Source organism: Parambassis ranga, chromosome 8 (genome assembly GCF_900634625.1).
Source record: "Parambassis ranga chromosome 8, fParRan2.1, whole genome shotgun sequence".
In the NCBI taxonomy this organism is placed as follows: domain Eukaryota; kingdom Metazoa; phylum Chordata; class Actinopteri; family Ambassidae; genus Parambassis; species Parambassis ranga.
Window position 1 is genome coordinate 8,169,796 of NC_041029.1, and position 15,097 is coordinate 8,184,892.

Sequence of the window (15,097 nt, forward strand, 5' to 3'; positions counted from 1 at the left end):
GAGGTTTGATGTCCTGGGACGGTGGCTGATAATGCCTGTTTCATTTCTCTCTGGTTGCCACAGGTGGATCACATCCGTAACCCTGCACTGGGGAAATACTGGGCGGCTGCAACAGCAGCAGCAGCAGCAGCAGCTCATACTGGTGCAAGCTGAGTGGGGTCTATAAAATATCAAAGCAGATCGATCAGTCTGACCTCATAGCATATCCACGCTTACCAGGCAGGGTTAAACCCAGTCAAGAGAGGGAAAACAAACACTTCACAAGAGCAATTTGCAGATTTTCCTACAGGATTTTCCTACGCCTTTTGCTGCTACTCCTCTTACAATAAAAATACATAACAATGCGGCTGTTTTGTGTATGCAACAGCACCAGCTGGAGCCACGCTGAAATTAACTTTAATGCCATTCTCTCTTGTGTGAGAGGCAGAGGCTGAATAATGTAGCAGTGGTAGCTTACTTCCTGAAAAATCGCCAAAATCACAAGGGATGATGATTGTTGCATTGCACTTGGCATTTGTGTTGTATCCAGTAACGGACCAAGGCGCTCTCAATTGCACCCTGGAGGCTGAGGCTCGCTAACTGAAGAGAAACCAGGTCAACTGATAGGGGAATTGTGTTGTTATCTGTATATGTGCGCGCTGCAGATACTGTGGCACAGCTCTTGCTCACAGCTTGCAACATTTTACAAAGCAATCAGGGCCTGTTATCGACGCACGGGTAGCAGGGCTAAACTACAGTAATCCACTCCATGTTTACTAATGAATCGCCATTTAGGGACGCAGCTCAATCCTGTGTCAGGCTGAGGGCGGGACCAGCACTTGGGTGAATTCACATCCGAGGGTGGGTGAGGGCAAAAGCGCGATGGGCGAGCGGTAGCCTCCCAGACGTGACATCCCATCATGAGTGGGCGGGGGGGAGCCGTTGGCTCCGCAGCTTGCTGGCAATGCAGAGTCTGTTTGTTGTGCATCCATCAACCCCGGTGTCCTGCCCAGGAGCCGATCGATAGCCAACACAAAAGCTCATTGATGACAGACAGCTCTTGACAAACATATAGCATTTTTTCTGTCTAGTATAGCAATAATCTCCAAGGTCACTGTGAGTCATTCAACGGCAGCCTGGGACAGAAGGAGCTCATACCAGGTCTTCTGTGTCTTTTCACGCAGGGGAACAAAGAGGTCTGATGCATTTTAAGTCAGCGCTGAAAGCTCTTGGCACATTGTTAGGCAGCTGTACACAAGGAGAATGAAAGCACACATACTTGACAAGTGGTGAAGCTGCCGCGACATGTCACTGACTGACAGCAAACCCCCCCTCCTCCCCCAAGGACACATAACTAACCCCATACTTAGTAGTGTAATGGAAGGCCCGAATTAGTGGTCAGCAGGAGGACAAATACAACTGACGGTTAATATTTTAGAAGTGTTTGCATGACAAATCTTAATGTTCTGTTTACCTTCTGCAAAAGTTAGTTTGTGTGACAGTTGAGTTGTTGGACAGCCACAAATGCAAGCACACACTCCACGACTACAGGTGTGTTAGGGCACAGACTTGGAGTTATAATAGGAGGGCCAGGCTCCCCCCCCCAGGCCATCCTGCCAGCTGGCCGGACTGAGCGTGAGTGATGCCCGAGCGAGGCAGCCCCATTAGGGAAGTGCTGGTGGTGAGTGCAGGATAGCTCAGGTAATTAAAGCCAAACCAAAGCAGGCAGGCGAGGCGGGGGCTCCCAGATTTATGTGGCTGAGTAATGCACATACCGAAGTCAGCTCGCCATCCAAAGGCCTCCCTCACTTACAAACAGTCTCAAGAGGCATTAGCTTCCTCACCACTCTGATGCAGCCTATTACTCTCGCTCTCTCCATCTTGTTCTCCATTGCCCCACTGTGTGACTCTGTTAGATAATGCATCAACATCGCTGACATTTAAACCTAGAATTACATTTTCTCAGATTGAGTTTATATAAGATTATTCACTGATTGGCATGTATTGAAGTTTGTAAATAATTAATTAATTATATAACAAATGAGGATCATTTATCATGAAGTAAGTATATGTTATGTTATGTGGTTTTTAGTGGTGGCTGTAAAGACAGGGTTCTCTGGTCCTCATCCCTCTCTGTTTGATCTCTAATCCATTGTTGTGACAAAAGTCAGAGTGGAGCTTGTGTAAGAACGGCTATGATGTTTGCCACACCTTGTCACTTTCTCCTGACACCCATTAACATGATGTTGAACATTTCGGAGGGAAAAAAATGATAACACCATGTCTGAGTGGTAGATATGGTTCTGAAGTCAACACTGTCAAGAAACTGTCAAAATAAAATCTTAAAGATGACGCTCTCAGAGGAAAGCGACCACACTCTGTGTTGAGGTTTTTGGTCGATCACACCTGTCAGCCCTTACATCAGTTACTTATGTGGGTCCTTGTTAGCTGACTGATGATGTGAATAGCTACCGACTACCTGCTGCTGTGCATTGGCTCATTTCTGACCAGACCTTAACCCAGAGTCCCTGATCACATGTGCCAGAGAATGGATGAGCTTAGATGTTCAAACAGAGAGCTGAGATCAGGGGTGACTGTAAGTTAGCATACAGTAAATTCGACCTCCTGTCAGATCACATTTCATTCCCATCTCCACAGATGGAAAGATTGCCATAGACAGACAGACGTATCAGATGGACAATGCTTAGACTGTCAAACAGAAAAACAGATCAGCGGGAGAGAATGAGAGACGGGCAGCCGAGCCGTCTGGAGGGAGAGCTGATGAAAAAAAAAAAACCAGATGGGCAGACAAGCATAAAGTAAATCATGGAGAAGCTCCTCAATACCAGAGCAGTATGGAAAATGGCAGCACAGGTTGGGAAGAGTGTGCATCAGCTAGCATTATCAATGCTGACAGGCAGACAACCCGTTTATAGGGAAAGGAAAAAAAGCATCAAGGAAATCCTGCTCTTGTCTATCCCCAATTGAATTACTGCCGTGATCCAAAGATGGGAGGAGTGAGGTGGGGGGGGCGAGGAAGGGGAGGTGGGGGGGCGGCATAATATTCTTTGACGAGAAGGGCCGCTCCAAATGCTCACAGAAAATGTATATCCTTACAGTGCGTCCCTCAGGGCTCACATCTCACAACTTTGCCCATCTATTTTTATTTGTTCCCCGTGCTTCTAGTTAAAGCAGTGCTGCAGCCCACAAAATGGAGAAAAAGGGAGGGAAAAGGGGAGAGGAAGGAAAGGGGGTAGGGGGGTGTGGGGTGGAGGGGTGCAATGAGACGCACTGCTGGGAGGGAGTGGGCGTAGATCGCATGACCCCTGCAATGCTGTTGGAATACTAATGCCACACAAAGTTCTCCGGCAAAAGATACAAAGGAACAAAGTGCATAGGGGAATGCAGTAGAGTCACGCATACACAGCTGACACACACACACAGATACATGCACACTGTCACCAAACACATGATCAACAGGAAGTGGTGGCATCTCTAATCAGTCTGGTCTAATCACTCATTAAAATCTAACTGCCACATGATCACAACATGATGCAAACATCACCCCCTCCTGGGTCTCACAGGATGATTCTGATTTATTAAAACTTGGCTCTTTTTATAGTTTTGGCAAGCAATTCTTTAGGTCTTCATGAAATCAAATGCTTTTAAATGATATGTCTGACCCCACGATGACAAAAAAAGTTGCTAGCTGTAGTTTTAAGCAAACGCCATAGTAAATGATTCAATGATGTTACAATTTGGCACCCCATGAAATGCCAAATTTGGGTGATCTCTCCACCCTAAAACAGCAAGTACACTATGTCAAACATCTTCAGTGAAGTTCATAATTTAATTTAGCTGGTTGCTATTTACACTTTTTAGTGCCAATGGGAAATTTAAAAGAAAAACAGAATCTTATCAACAGATGATGGTTTGCACATTTAACACTTGGCTAATATTAGCGAGCCAGTGTGGTTATGTGTCAAATCACAGTGTTAATTGTGACCCGCTGTCTCTGACACCAACACAACCTCCAACCCAATCACAACACTTACGTTCCGCTTCACCACACAACTGCTTCCTGTGCGGCCATCACATTGAACACTCCTTCTCTGATCAGTGCTACTGGCACCAGGCTTTTTGTAGCTTTGCAGGCAGCCATGTTTTTTTTTCCAGAGTGCAGTGTTTTTAGCCCTCAAAGAGACTGATGCCCCAACAGAAATTGTTGTATTACTGCCGATACCTTCCCTCAGTCGTCAGTGAGCAGGAAATAGAAAATGATGCATAAGTATCAAGGATTTACTGTCACATACAGTATGGCTGTCATCACACAGAGGTGCATCATGATGATGAACGCCACCCATCCTCCATTTCTACTGAATGTCTTTATAACTCTGTGTTAACCCGAATCCCCGGCTGCCACCGAGCCGGTGTCAGTAGGGGTTTAAAGGTGGGGGTATTTCCTCTGTCACACCTGCCTATTATGCTTGCTACTCAACTTAATGGCACTCCCAAGCACTCCGAATGTCTTGGTGAAGATCATTTTCTTGACAAAATGCTCAACGCAGGAAGCTATTCTGCAATATTTTCAGAACACCTGTACATAAGGGTGTTTGGCTGGAAAAAAAAATGATGCCAGCAAAAAAGGAAAAAATCCACACAGTGGTTCTCATTATTATCCATTCTGTCTCACTCAACACCTCAACTACTATCAGTAGGAGCAGTTTAAAGTACAGTGTATAATAAAAAATACCTACGCTGTGCTTAACTCTACTGGAACCTTGTTAAAACAGGAAGACACACACTGCAATAAAGTTCCATTAATTTCTATTTCACATTTTCATAAATGAGATATAAACACCTCGAAGGTGTGATAATAGCCATTAACACAAAGCAACTAACTCATTAATCGGGACAGACCATTTGGAATGAACCAATTGAGCACATGCTGCTTAGCCAATCCCACACATTTCTGTACGCCATTGATTTCATTTGACCATTATCGTCCGAGGTTGTGACCAAAATTAGATGCAGCCTGGATAATTATCTGACAGTCGGCAGCTAATTATCTGGCTGTGGTGAGACACAGAGACAAGAGAGGGAGGGAGAAGCCTCCTACCGCCTCTCACAAACTAGCAAACTAGTCATCTGCAAGAGTTGTGATAGAGACCACAGTGAGGGTGGAGATCAAGTCGAGTGATTCCACTTAAGATCTGAAGCAAGTTGTTTGAGCGAAACAGGGCGAGATGAAGCTGAATGTAAAACCCAGCCAGACTCCACAAAGCCCTGTCCTCACAATAAGCTAGGATGGGGGGGAGAAAAATATCAGGCATGATGCCTGGCCTGATTTTTATCTGATGAACATTATTTCCATCATTCACCTAACGGCAGGAGGACTCCGCAGACAGAGCCAGCAGACCATAACACACACTGTGTAGTCAGTCAGCCAAATAAATGAGTGGAAGATCACGCATAATAGCAAATTAGCTCTGGTGCTACTACCCCGAGATCAACTGCTGTTTGGTCTTTTGTTTGGCAGAGATTCATGAGGAAGACGCAGGCATTGATGTTGGAACAGGAGAGGAAAGGGAGGACAACTCTTAAGGTCAGAGGTCAAGAAGACGGGCCTGCCTTAGATACGCTAATTACCCAAGAGGCTACAGCCAGCCCGCTGCTACACACACACAAGGATGCGCTCGGCTGAGCAAATGACACAGGCAGAACACAAGTAGCATTTTTCATATTACTGTCCAATGGAGATAGGACGTTTTGGGGTACAACATACCTAACACAACATAACAAAAAATCTTATATATATGGAGGAATTGCCATTTTCTTCTGCTACATGGACAAAACCTTTTTAAAACCTTTGAGGGGAGGGGAATGCTGAAAAATAAATGCTATCTATTCTTTAACTTGCTCTTTCTACTAGTTACCCAAAAAAACCTATACCAGTGGATTTTGGCGTAAAAAATTCATCACTGCTGTCTTTTTGTGATGAAGATGAGCTGAAATAAACAGCTCTAAATAAAAAATTTAATTTTGGAGTTAGAAGACCAAAAGAGCAGCCCAGGACAAGACGTTCAACACTGACAAATGATGCTCTAGAGGTTGGATGGAGCTGTACAATAATGCATCAATGAATAATTAATGTTTTCCCACATATCTGACATGTTTTTTTGTACTATTAAATACAAATCTGTTTATATGGTCAAGGGAATAATTGGTCTTTTTTTCCTTTTTCACTTACAGTACACACACCACAGGCCTCCATACGGTACTGTACACATCCCAGATAACCCTTTCCCTCCATTACTCTCATGCATGACCCCGGAAGTACATCGACGGGGAGCCCCCAGCAGGCACAGGTTGCCAACAGGATGGTCCGCCTGGCTCTTGGTAAACAATCTGCGTGTTTGTGTGAGCGATGGGCACGCCGTTTGTTTTGCTAATGGGTGTTTTTCTCCTTCACACTCCGCGGGGAGTGCTATCTAATGAGCCGCCCACCCGCGCTTTCCCTCCTGCAGCCCCTGTGCCCTGAATGTGCGGCTTTAACCCTGGTGCAGAGGAGGATGGATCACAGGGGCTGGGGCACACACAGACACACACACAGGCACACACACACACACACACACTCTCACACACACACAAGACGTATATTGACCTAAACTCAACTAAACACACATGCAGGAGAAGAAGGGAAGTGATCTAAAAATAAGCCTTATGGAATATGCTAGACATATTTAAATATTGATATGCACTCATACACCCACGTGAATATATGTAGCTATTCCCTGGATAATATATGAAAAAAATCTTTGCTAACACATGTGGACATTTGTGAAACTGACAGGATTGTGGTATCTCAGCTGTAGCGCTCTCTAATGCACCAGAGAGGACGTTAAATATACATGTGAACCTATGAAGCCAGGGCATCGGCTTCTTAATTCACACACAAGGCTCTTGATGATGAAGGAGGTGCACTGATCAAAGCTCTAGGCTATATGTAAGTATGCATGTTTATGTGCTTCCATTAATGTTGCCTGGTGTGACACTGTGTCTGAATGTGGTTGGAAGTGGACAAAGAAGAAACAGATGCAGGACAATGATCTCTGCCGATCTTTCAGGTTGTTGAATTCCATCAGTTTGTGTTGTCTCCAAAGTGATTCCAGCCTTCAGTATTATCATCTTCAAAACTGTATGTTAATTATGGAAAAGCTCCTAAGATACTTTATATACATGTATGCACATGAATATACATAAACTGTAGGCAGGAAGTCACTCCCAGCTTAGTTTTAAGCACTATTTCATATGAAAAGATGGCGCTAAAAACATAATGATATAGCGGCCTTCCATTTCTGACCACAACTGTCATGTTCGTGGTCATGACTAGCTGAACAAATCACTTTAAGTTGTGGGTTACATGCATGTGGTGGCACAGCCTGAACCTTCATAGACAACTACAATATGCTGACAACACATCATGATCACACAAAATTTGTTCACATATGATGCGTGATGGTGATAAAGTGAACAAAAAAACATTTTTACTTTTTTTACCTGAACACAGGACAAACACTGCAATAAAATAACATTATTGTAAACATGTTTCATGTATGACGGCATATGGAGGCCGCCATCTCGACCTAAGGCATAGGTTTTGATGTGCACGGCATGCTATATTCAGATTAGTGTGACATCATATAAAATGCATTTAGATTTGCTAACCATCTGGAGGCAGGCTGAAACAGGTGTTCCTCCAGAGTGGAGGCGCTCCCTCAACTCAAATCTCTGCATCGATGAGAAAACACATCAATACTGAATAGGAGCGCAAAAATCATATAATATGAAATCTCCTTCGCAGAAGTAACACACCGTCTTTAACACTCCTACTGAACAGCGTTGCTTCACAGTTGCAATGAATTCAGTATTTTCCCATTTTAAGAATAATCTCAGTAAAAAAAGAAATGACATCAATGCCAAAAGACTTTGAAATAAATTATAAATTCAAGTCATAAAGTTATTTTAGTTGAGTGAAGATGGTTCGTGCCGCTCAGATTGCCTCCCAGGGTGTCTCTATATTCATGTGTCAGATGATGAACACCACCAAAGCCATCACGGATGAGGCAGCTGAGACAGACAGGGGCAAAGTGCTGTGGGTAAGAAGAATAAGGAACAGCTTTCCTGGGAGCGCTGGGGGTATATGGGCCTTCTGTAAAACAGTGGCACAAAGGAAGGAGCAACTCTTTTTTTTTTTTCTTAGACCATATGCTCCTGTTCCGCATAGGAGCTCGCTTGAATGGGATATGAGGTCCAGAGACACTGCCTGTCCAAACTGAGCAGGTGTGCTGCCGAGGCTTTCAATCAAGCACACACCAACACAACCACACACATATACATACATATATATATACTGCTGTTTACACACTGCAGAGCCATAACACAACAACTCCTAATGTAACAGCTGCCCAGATTGGCCATCTCAAGCTGGGGAGCTGCATACTTACACTGTTAAGCAATTTTCAGTCAGTAAAATGAAACTTTTACGACTATGACCACGTGAGGGAACATCGCCGAAGACATATAAGGTGGCTGTCAGTGCTGCTGCCCTTATCTATATATGGTAGTGTAGGTTGGTCCTTCGGTCCAACACTTTAGTTCCCGAGCAACTTTTGTCTTCATGAATGTCTCTGAGATTGCTTACTGTACATATTAATGATCCCCAGACAGCTGATGTTTAGGATTTTAATGACCCTTCAACATTTGGTCTAGCATCACCAATGGTCCAAAATGTCCACCTGTGCACAATAAACATCAAAATAAAGCCAAACAATTTTTGGCTTAAAATTTTACTGAGCACGCTTTTGGTCTCAAGAGGATGAACTCCTTCTGCTAGCCCCAGCATAAATGTTCATCCTGCAGCATCTCAAACTATATTGAAGTTTTCTGAAAGTTGTATATGCTAAAGACAGTTTTCAAACAAAGTCCTGTGCCAATTTTTAATGCACCCATTTTCAATGTAACCTAAATTCAAGATGTGTTTTTAAAGTGGGAATCTCTCAGTGTAAGTGTATCTGTAAAGACAACAGATAACAGCACAACATTGTGGGGGAAGTCCCTGCTCACCTTCAACTATATGCTTATAAGGATGTTTGCATTCAGACCGCCAAGAGCAATGCTAAAGTATAGCAACATCACAAGCTGTTTACACTTATTGCTGGTGCTATAAGCTCAACACGTACAGCACAGCACAGCACCCAAGGCTTAGAGGGAATTAAAGCTTTTAAAAGAACAAATTAAGAACTACAATTAAACAATTAAAAGAATAGGTATATGGAAAAGTTCCTAAAGCATCAAAATTTAATGAAAATATGTTCAAGTCTCCACAATGGAGAAAATGAAGATGATCAGCTGCTTAAAATCAAACTGACACCGAAATATCATCACTGTAACCTATCATTGCTATTTGTACCACATGAAGAACGTTAATCAGTTCCTGTGATCAGATTCATACACATATTCATACACACACTCCTCCCTCACTTCCACAGAGGCTCCAGGATTAGTGAAACCCCAGTCTGCTGGCAGCCCTATCCATCATTGCACCACAGCAGACAGACAACAGAGCACACCCCTCATGCATCTCACAGTCTCACATTTGCATTTGAAGACGTTCTTAAATTCAGCAAAAGGTAAGACTAATTCACACCCTCCAAGGCAACTTGATCTATCCATCAAAACTTGTTTCAAAGATCGTCCTCTAATAGAATTAAAGTTAAAGGTCGAGTGCAGAGTGGTAGTTTGGTGATTAGATTAGTTTTCGCGTCTCCATTTCATTCTGTTGTACAACGGTGTGACATCATTTCTGCTGCCAATCAAAAACAGCCATACAATATTTCCAACATATTCCTCCTTATTTTGATTTTTTGTCCAAAGGTGCGAGTCATTTGTTTTTTGTTGCCAATGCAGAGTCTAGTTATTAATTAACAATGACATTTTTAAGACTAGTAAAGATAACTGGCCTGTGCATCCCAGCTCAGATTCCTCAAAATTTTCTTTCTGTTACAGCACCGTCATTATGTGCTGAATAAATGTATTCCACAGATAATTAGCATAACATCTCTATAGCACCTTTTTTTTGCCTGGGGTAAATCTTGAAACAGTCTTTTGTAATATTAAAATATTTCAATTGAATGTGCCACTGTGTGTGTGTGGTTTTCTGGTTAAATCTGTTCTTATTTGCACAAAAAATATTTAAAAATTCTCTGTTTGTCAGAATTATCTGGAGGAGGACTATAACCTTGTGACTCCATTTTCAGATGACCTTATGATCTTCTACTATGCAGCGCACCAGTTCTGCCCTTATTGTTTATAGTACTAGGTAGCGTACTGTTGCAGCAACCTCTTCTCTTCTTACAGCTTGGAGGGATGTGAACACAACGTGCCAAACACACACAGCCCCGAACTTTCATGCACATACTGTGTGAGTATTTTCACTCCTCCGTTGGCCTCTGGCCCGGCTGACTCCTGACTGCTGCTCCGACCAGGTTCTCTACAGAGAATGTGAATCGCTGGAACAAATGAGATGTCTCTTTTCACACACACACACACAAAACAGCTTTGGTGAACTGCGTATGCACACTCTGCAGAGGAATACACAATGTTCATATAGAGTAATCTCACACATGCTGAGCACTGAGGCTGTTGTCAAAATCTCCCCAGTCCCTTCCCCCCTGTGTATTTCCAATGGCGGGTAAAGCTGTGATCAAGCTAACCCACCTCACCAAAACTAACTTAAGAGAGCGCATGTAGTAAGACAACATTAGCTGAATACTAAATACTAAATATACTTCCTAACACACCAAACCACCATAAAAAAATAAAAACAGGCCTAATAATAAAAGTAATACAAGTAAATAACTATGAAAAAAATGCTTCTGTTGCCATTATAACGCATCAAAGAAATAGAAAACATGTGCATACTATAGGCAGTGTCAATCACACAGCTTACTGAGCGCAAAAATAATTTCATTTTCATTCCTCGGGGAAACAGAAATCAAGTTGCTCGCTGACAGTGAGCAGTGACTCAAGCTGTTCAATAGCTGTATATGGGCTCGACAAGCTGCACGCTTTTCACCGCGAGTTCTGCAAAGAGCCACTAGAGGCAGATCAAAATGACAATCAGATAAAAGGAAGGAAGCAAGTGGAAAACAGTGGCTGTTAACATTTAGATGTCCTCATCAGGGGCTGCGCATGTTCAATTCTTTTATTGATTTTGTCCCCATCTTTGGTGATAAGAGGTCATTGCTGTTTTTTTTCCTAGCACCGAGACAGACACACAATCAAGCGGTGTGATTTCTTTGTATTAAGATCTGCTGTTGATACAGCCTGAGTTTCTCTTGCTTCTACTTACAGGGATGGAGGAAGGTGGAGGCGGAGAAGAAACTGTTGGAGGAAACAGGAGGAACAAAATAACCTTTAATTTAATGTGCACAGCTTGCATAAAACAAGATGTTTCCATGTTCAAGCTTCTGTGTTTTTAACCCTTAATGTATTTGCATTTTTTTTAATTTTTCATTTTATCAAGATAAAATACTATTGGAGCATATATGGCTGCATACCTACTTCTTATAACCTCCCAAATCCAATTGCTGGCATTCCAGCAGTCATACTGACAGGGTGGCACTTGAGATGATGGATCTGACCAAGAACTAGGATGGAAATAAAAACACAACTTTGTGGAAACAGTTTGGGGCAGGCCTTCCCTCTCTTTTAAAATGTGCTGCTTCATGATAATTATCCTGTGCACAAACCAAGGTCAGAGCCTTCCATTCAACCTCATCCAGCCCTTATGGGATGAACAGGGACACCAACCGCGAGCCAAACCTTGCCAGCTAACATCCGCGTTGGACCCCACTAATGCTCTCGTGGCTGACTCGTGGGAGAAAATCCCTGCAGCCAGGTTTCTAACATCTGGTGCAAAAGCCTGAACCCAAAGTGGTGGCTGCACTGGGATAAAGCATGGGGATGTAGTGAAGTAAACCTGGGATTATTCTCAAGTAGTAGAAGCCAAAAAAAAAAAAAAAAAAAACACACAAAAAAAAACAGTCTTCACAAAATTCTTTTGCGAAAACACTCAGAACTGCTACCCACTCAAATCTTTTTCTCCATCTGCTCCTCTATTTCAAGAAACTCTCACAGTTCAAGATAGAAACATTTTCTAAATATGCACTTTTAGCTACAATTCAAGGAATTAACTGTTCCTCCGTCACGGACAACTACAGGTCAAATTCCAAACACATTCAAAGATGCCAAGGTCATGGAACTACCGTCAGGTCGTATGGTTATATTTTAACTAATACCTGCAAGTGCTACTTATACATCAGCATTGTTTGGTGTGAGTTTTGTCGAGTCTGGTGTGGAGATTTCTGCCTTTACTCCAACATAATGGAACTAAAATTGCTCACAACAAGGGCTGTCTGTCTTTGTTTCCAAACCCACTCGTTTTTTCCCCTTTTCTGTGCACGTTAATTAGCACTGGCTAATTTACTAATTGTCTAATAGTTTCAACACTCCGGTCCAGCTGTTATATTTGGCATGTTAATGTCTGCTCTCCTACAGTGGAAAATAAAGACGTAACTGTGCACCACACAGCACATATACAGTAGGTCGGCGCACGGTATAGTGAGAGCCTTATATTGAAATGGGAAAGAGAAAGCAAAAGGGAATAAGACAAGGTCGCTGGCTGACTTATCACTTGTCTCATTACTTGAAACAGCGACTGTCAGCAACTGAGCATCTTCCTCCTGGTTCAGTACATATCCATACTCAAGCAGAAAGTGAATCAGTGGAACAGGGGCACTACAGGAACTCACATTGCTTGTGGTTAGTCCTTACAGCACTGAGCTCAATTATCAATAAGAAAACAGAATGTGGATGACCGAAATGAAAGACAGCAGAGACTAGAGTGAAGGTATTCATAAAAGGACTATGAGCCAGGCAGTCTTTTTACACAAAGGTTTTTGATGATACTGAGGACACACAGAACATTAGCAAGTAGCAGCCACCAATGATGAGTTATAAGTGAAAGCCAATTATCACAGTGGGGTGCATATTAGTGTACCGATGAGCTGTTCAGACCCTGAAAGTTCCGTCAAGGTTAAAAAACAATGTCTCAACCTTTAGCATGCTGAAAGAATGAAGCAAAAAAACAAAAAAAAAAACAGAAAGAGTTCAACAGGGAGACACAGAATGCCAAGGAAGGAAGAAAAAATTGTGAATAAAAAAAAAAAAGATGAGGGGAAGAGAAAGATGAGGGAGAGAGAAGACAGACATAGTGGGAGAGTGAGAAGGAGAAAACACAAAAGTGTGGCCCTCCTGGGTTGGATGTTGACACCGGTGAGGGATTACTGAGGGGAGGAGCACGGCCATATGGCTGCATGGCAAAGTGGAACCCACGGGGAGGCAGCGGGCACATTAGCTTGCATGGGGCCCTCTATCGCTTCCTCTGCACTGCGGTTTGCGGGACGCGCAGGAACATTGACAATGACATCAGGCTCTCCCACCTCTGTGATGGCTCCTGGATCCCAGCTGACACCGCTGGCAAAAGGCCAGGAGGAGAAAAATCACCTGCTCCGCCCCACGAGCACAGAGTTACTTATGCCACTCAATAATGACCCTGGGAGCGCCGCAAAAACAACAAGCGCGATGGTCATGGGAAGGCTGAGACTGAAGGCGCTCACCCGATGCTCGCTATCGCTGGCCCCTTTCAAACAACAGAGGAGAGAGTCATAATAGCACCACGTTTCACACCAAAAGCGCCACTGTCGTTAAATCAATAAGTCATTACCTTTAATGGGATAAGCACTTTGAAAACTAATTGAAAACAGCTCCATTTACTCCAGCCAGGCCCTTAATGCAAACAATACTGTTGTTGCAGCGAAAAAAACAAAGAAAAAAAAAAGAGAAAGAGAAAGAAACACATACGCCTCAGCTCTAGTGTCTGATAATTTGGTCAACTCTTTCACTTTGTAATACGTTCCTTTCCAAAACCAATACAGCCATTTAACCCACATCTCATTTCAAACACAACTGTAAATGCAGGGAATCAACAGAGCTCTGTAATGGCACTGAACAATTTTTTGACACAAAACATCAGCGCAGACACAGACACACACACAAAATCATGTACACGGCTTGGTAAGATATTTCAAAAAGTTTGGGAGGAAGAAAGGATCTGAAACTTCTTACTTATGATTAAGTAATATGATTAAGTCTGAGTGGTTCTTAAGTGATTTGTTTTCCCAAGATTTCACAAACACACTAATCTCACAGCACACAAAAAAAAAAGAAAAAAAAAAAAGTGTCAACCACTTGACCGTTTCACTAGTGCTCCAAACTGCAACCGAGCAATAGTGAGCATCAGAAATGTGTTGTGGCAGGTTCGGAGAGTATTGATTTATATTAGAGAAAATGACTGTGCATTCAATTCCAATCAAAAGCCTCTGTGGCAGGCAGCCAGTTCTGTTACTGGGTGAAAGACACTGTATTAAATGTAAGGCAAATTGAATGCGCAAAGCCAAATATAAACCTTGGCAAGCGCTGCTTAATCAGAAATGGATTCTTATCAACACGGCTACTAAGTGGGATACGTCGTTATCGTATGTTAAAAAGGCAGGAGGAGAATGTGTACATGCTTTTTATTTATACTATCAATGGCATATCTGTGAAATATTTATCTTACGGCAGGGAGAGCTGTTGCATTTACGACTCTGCATTATGTTTAGCCAAATGTGTGGAATGTCAGAGCAGATATTGTGGTCACTATGAAATTAGTACAACCCCATTAGCCGCCTGATAACTAGCTTAGCCATTAGGCTGCTGGAGGAAGAGATGATCGTGCTGTTAGAACGAGCTGAAAGATTAGTTAACAGGTGGGAGTCTGGAGGTACCCGCAGACATCCAGCTCTGCCACATAGATGGATGTATGTGCACACACATACGCATACAAACACTCCTTCCATCTCATGCTTTGTCTTTGCTTTTTTTTTTTTTTTTTTTTTACACTTGGAAGAATGACATGCCCACATAAATGGGTGAATAAAAGAACGGGGGCACC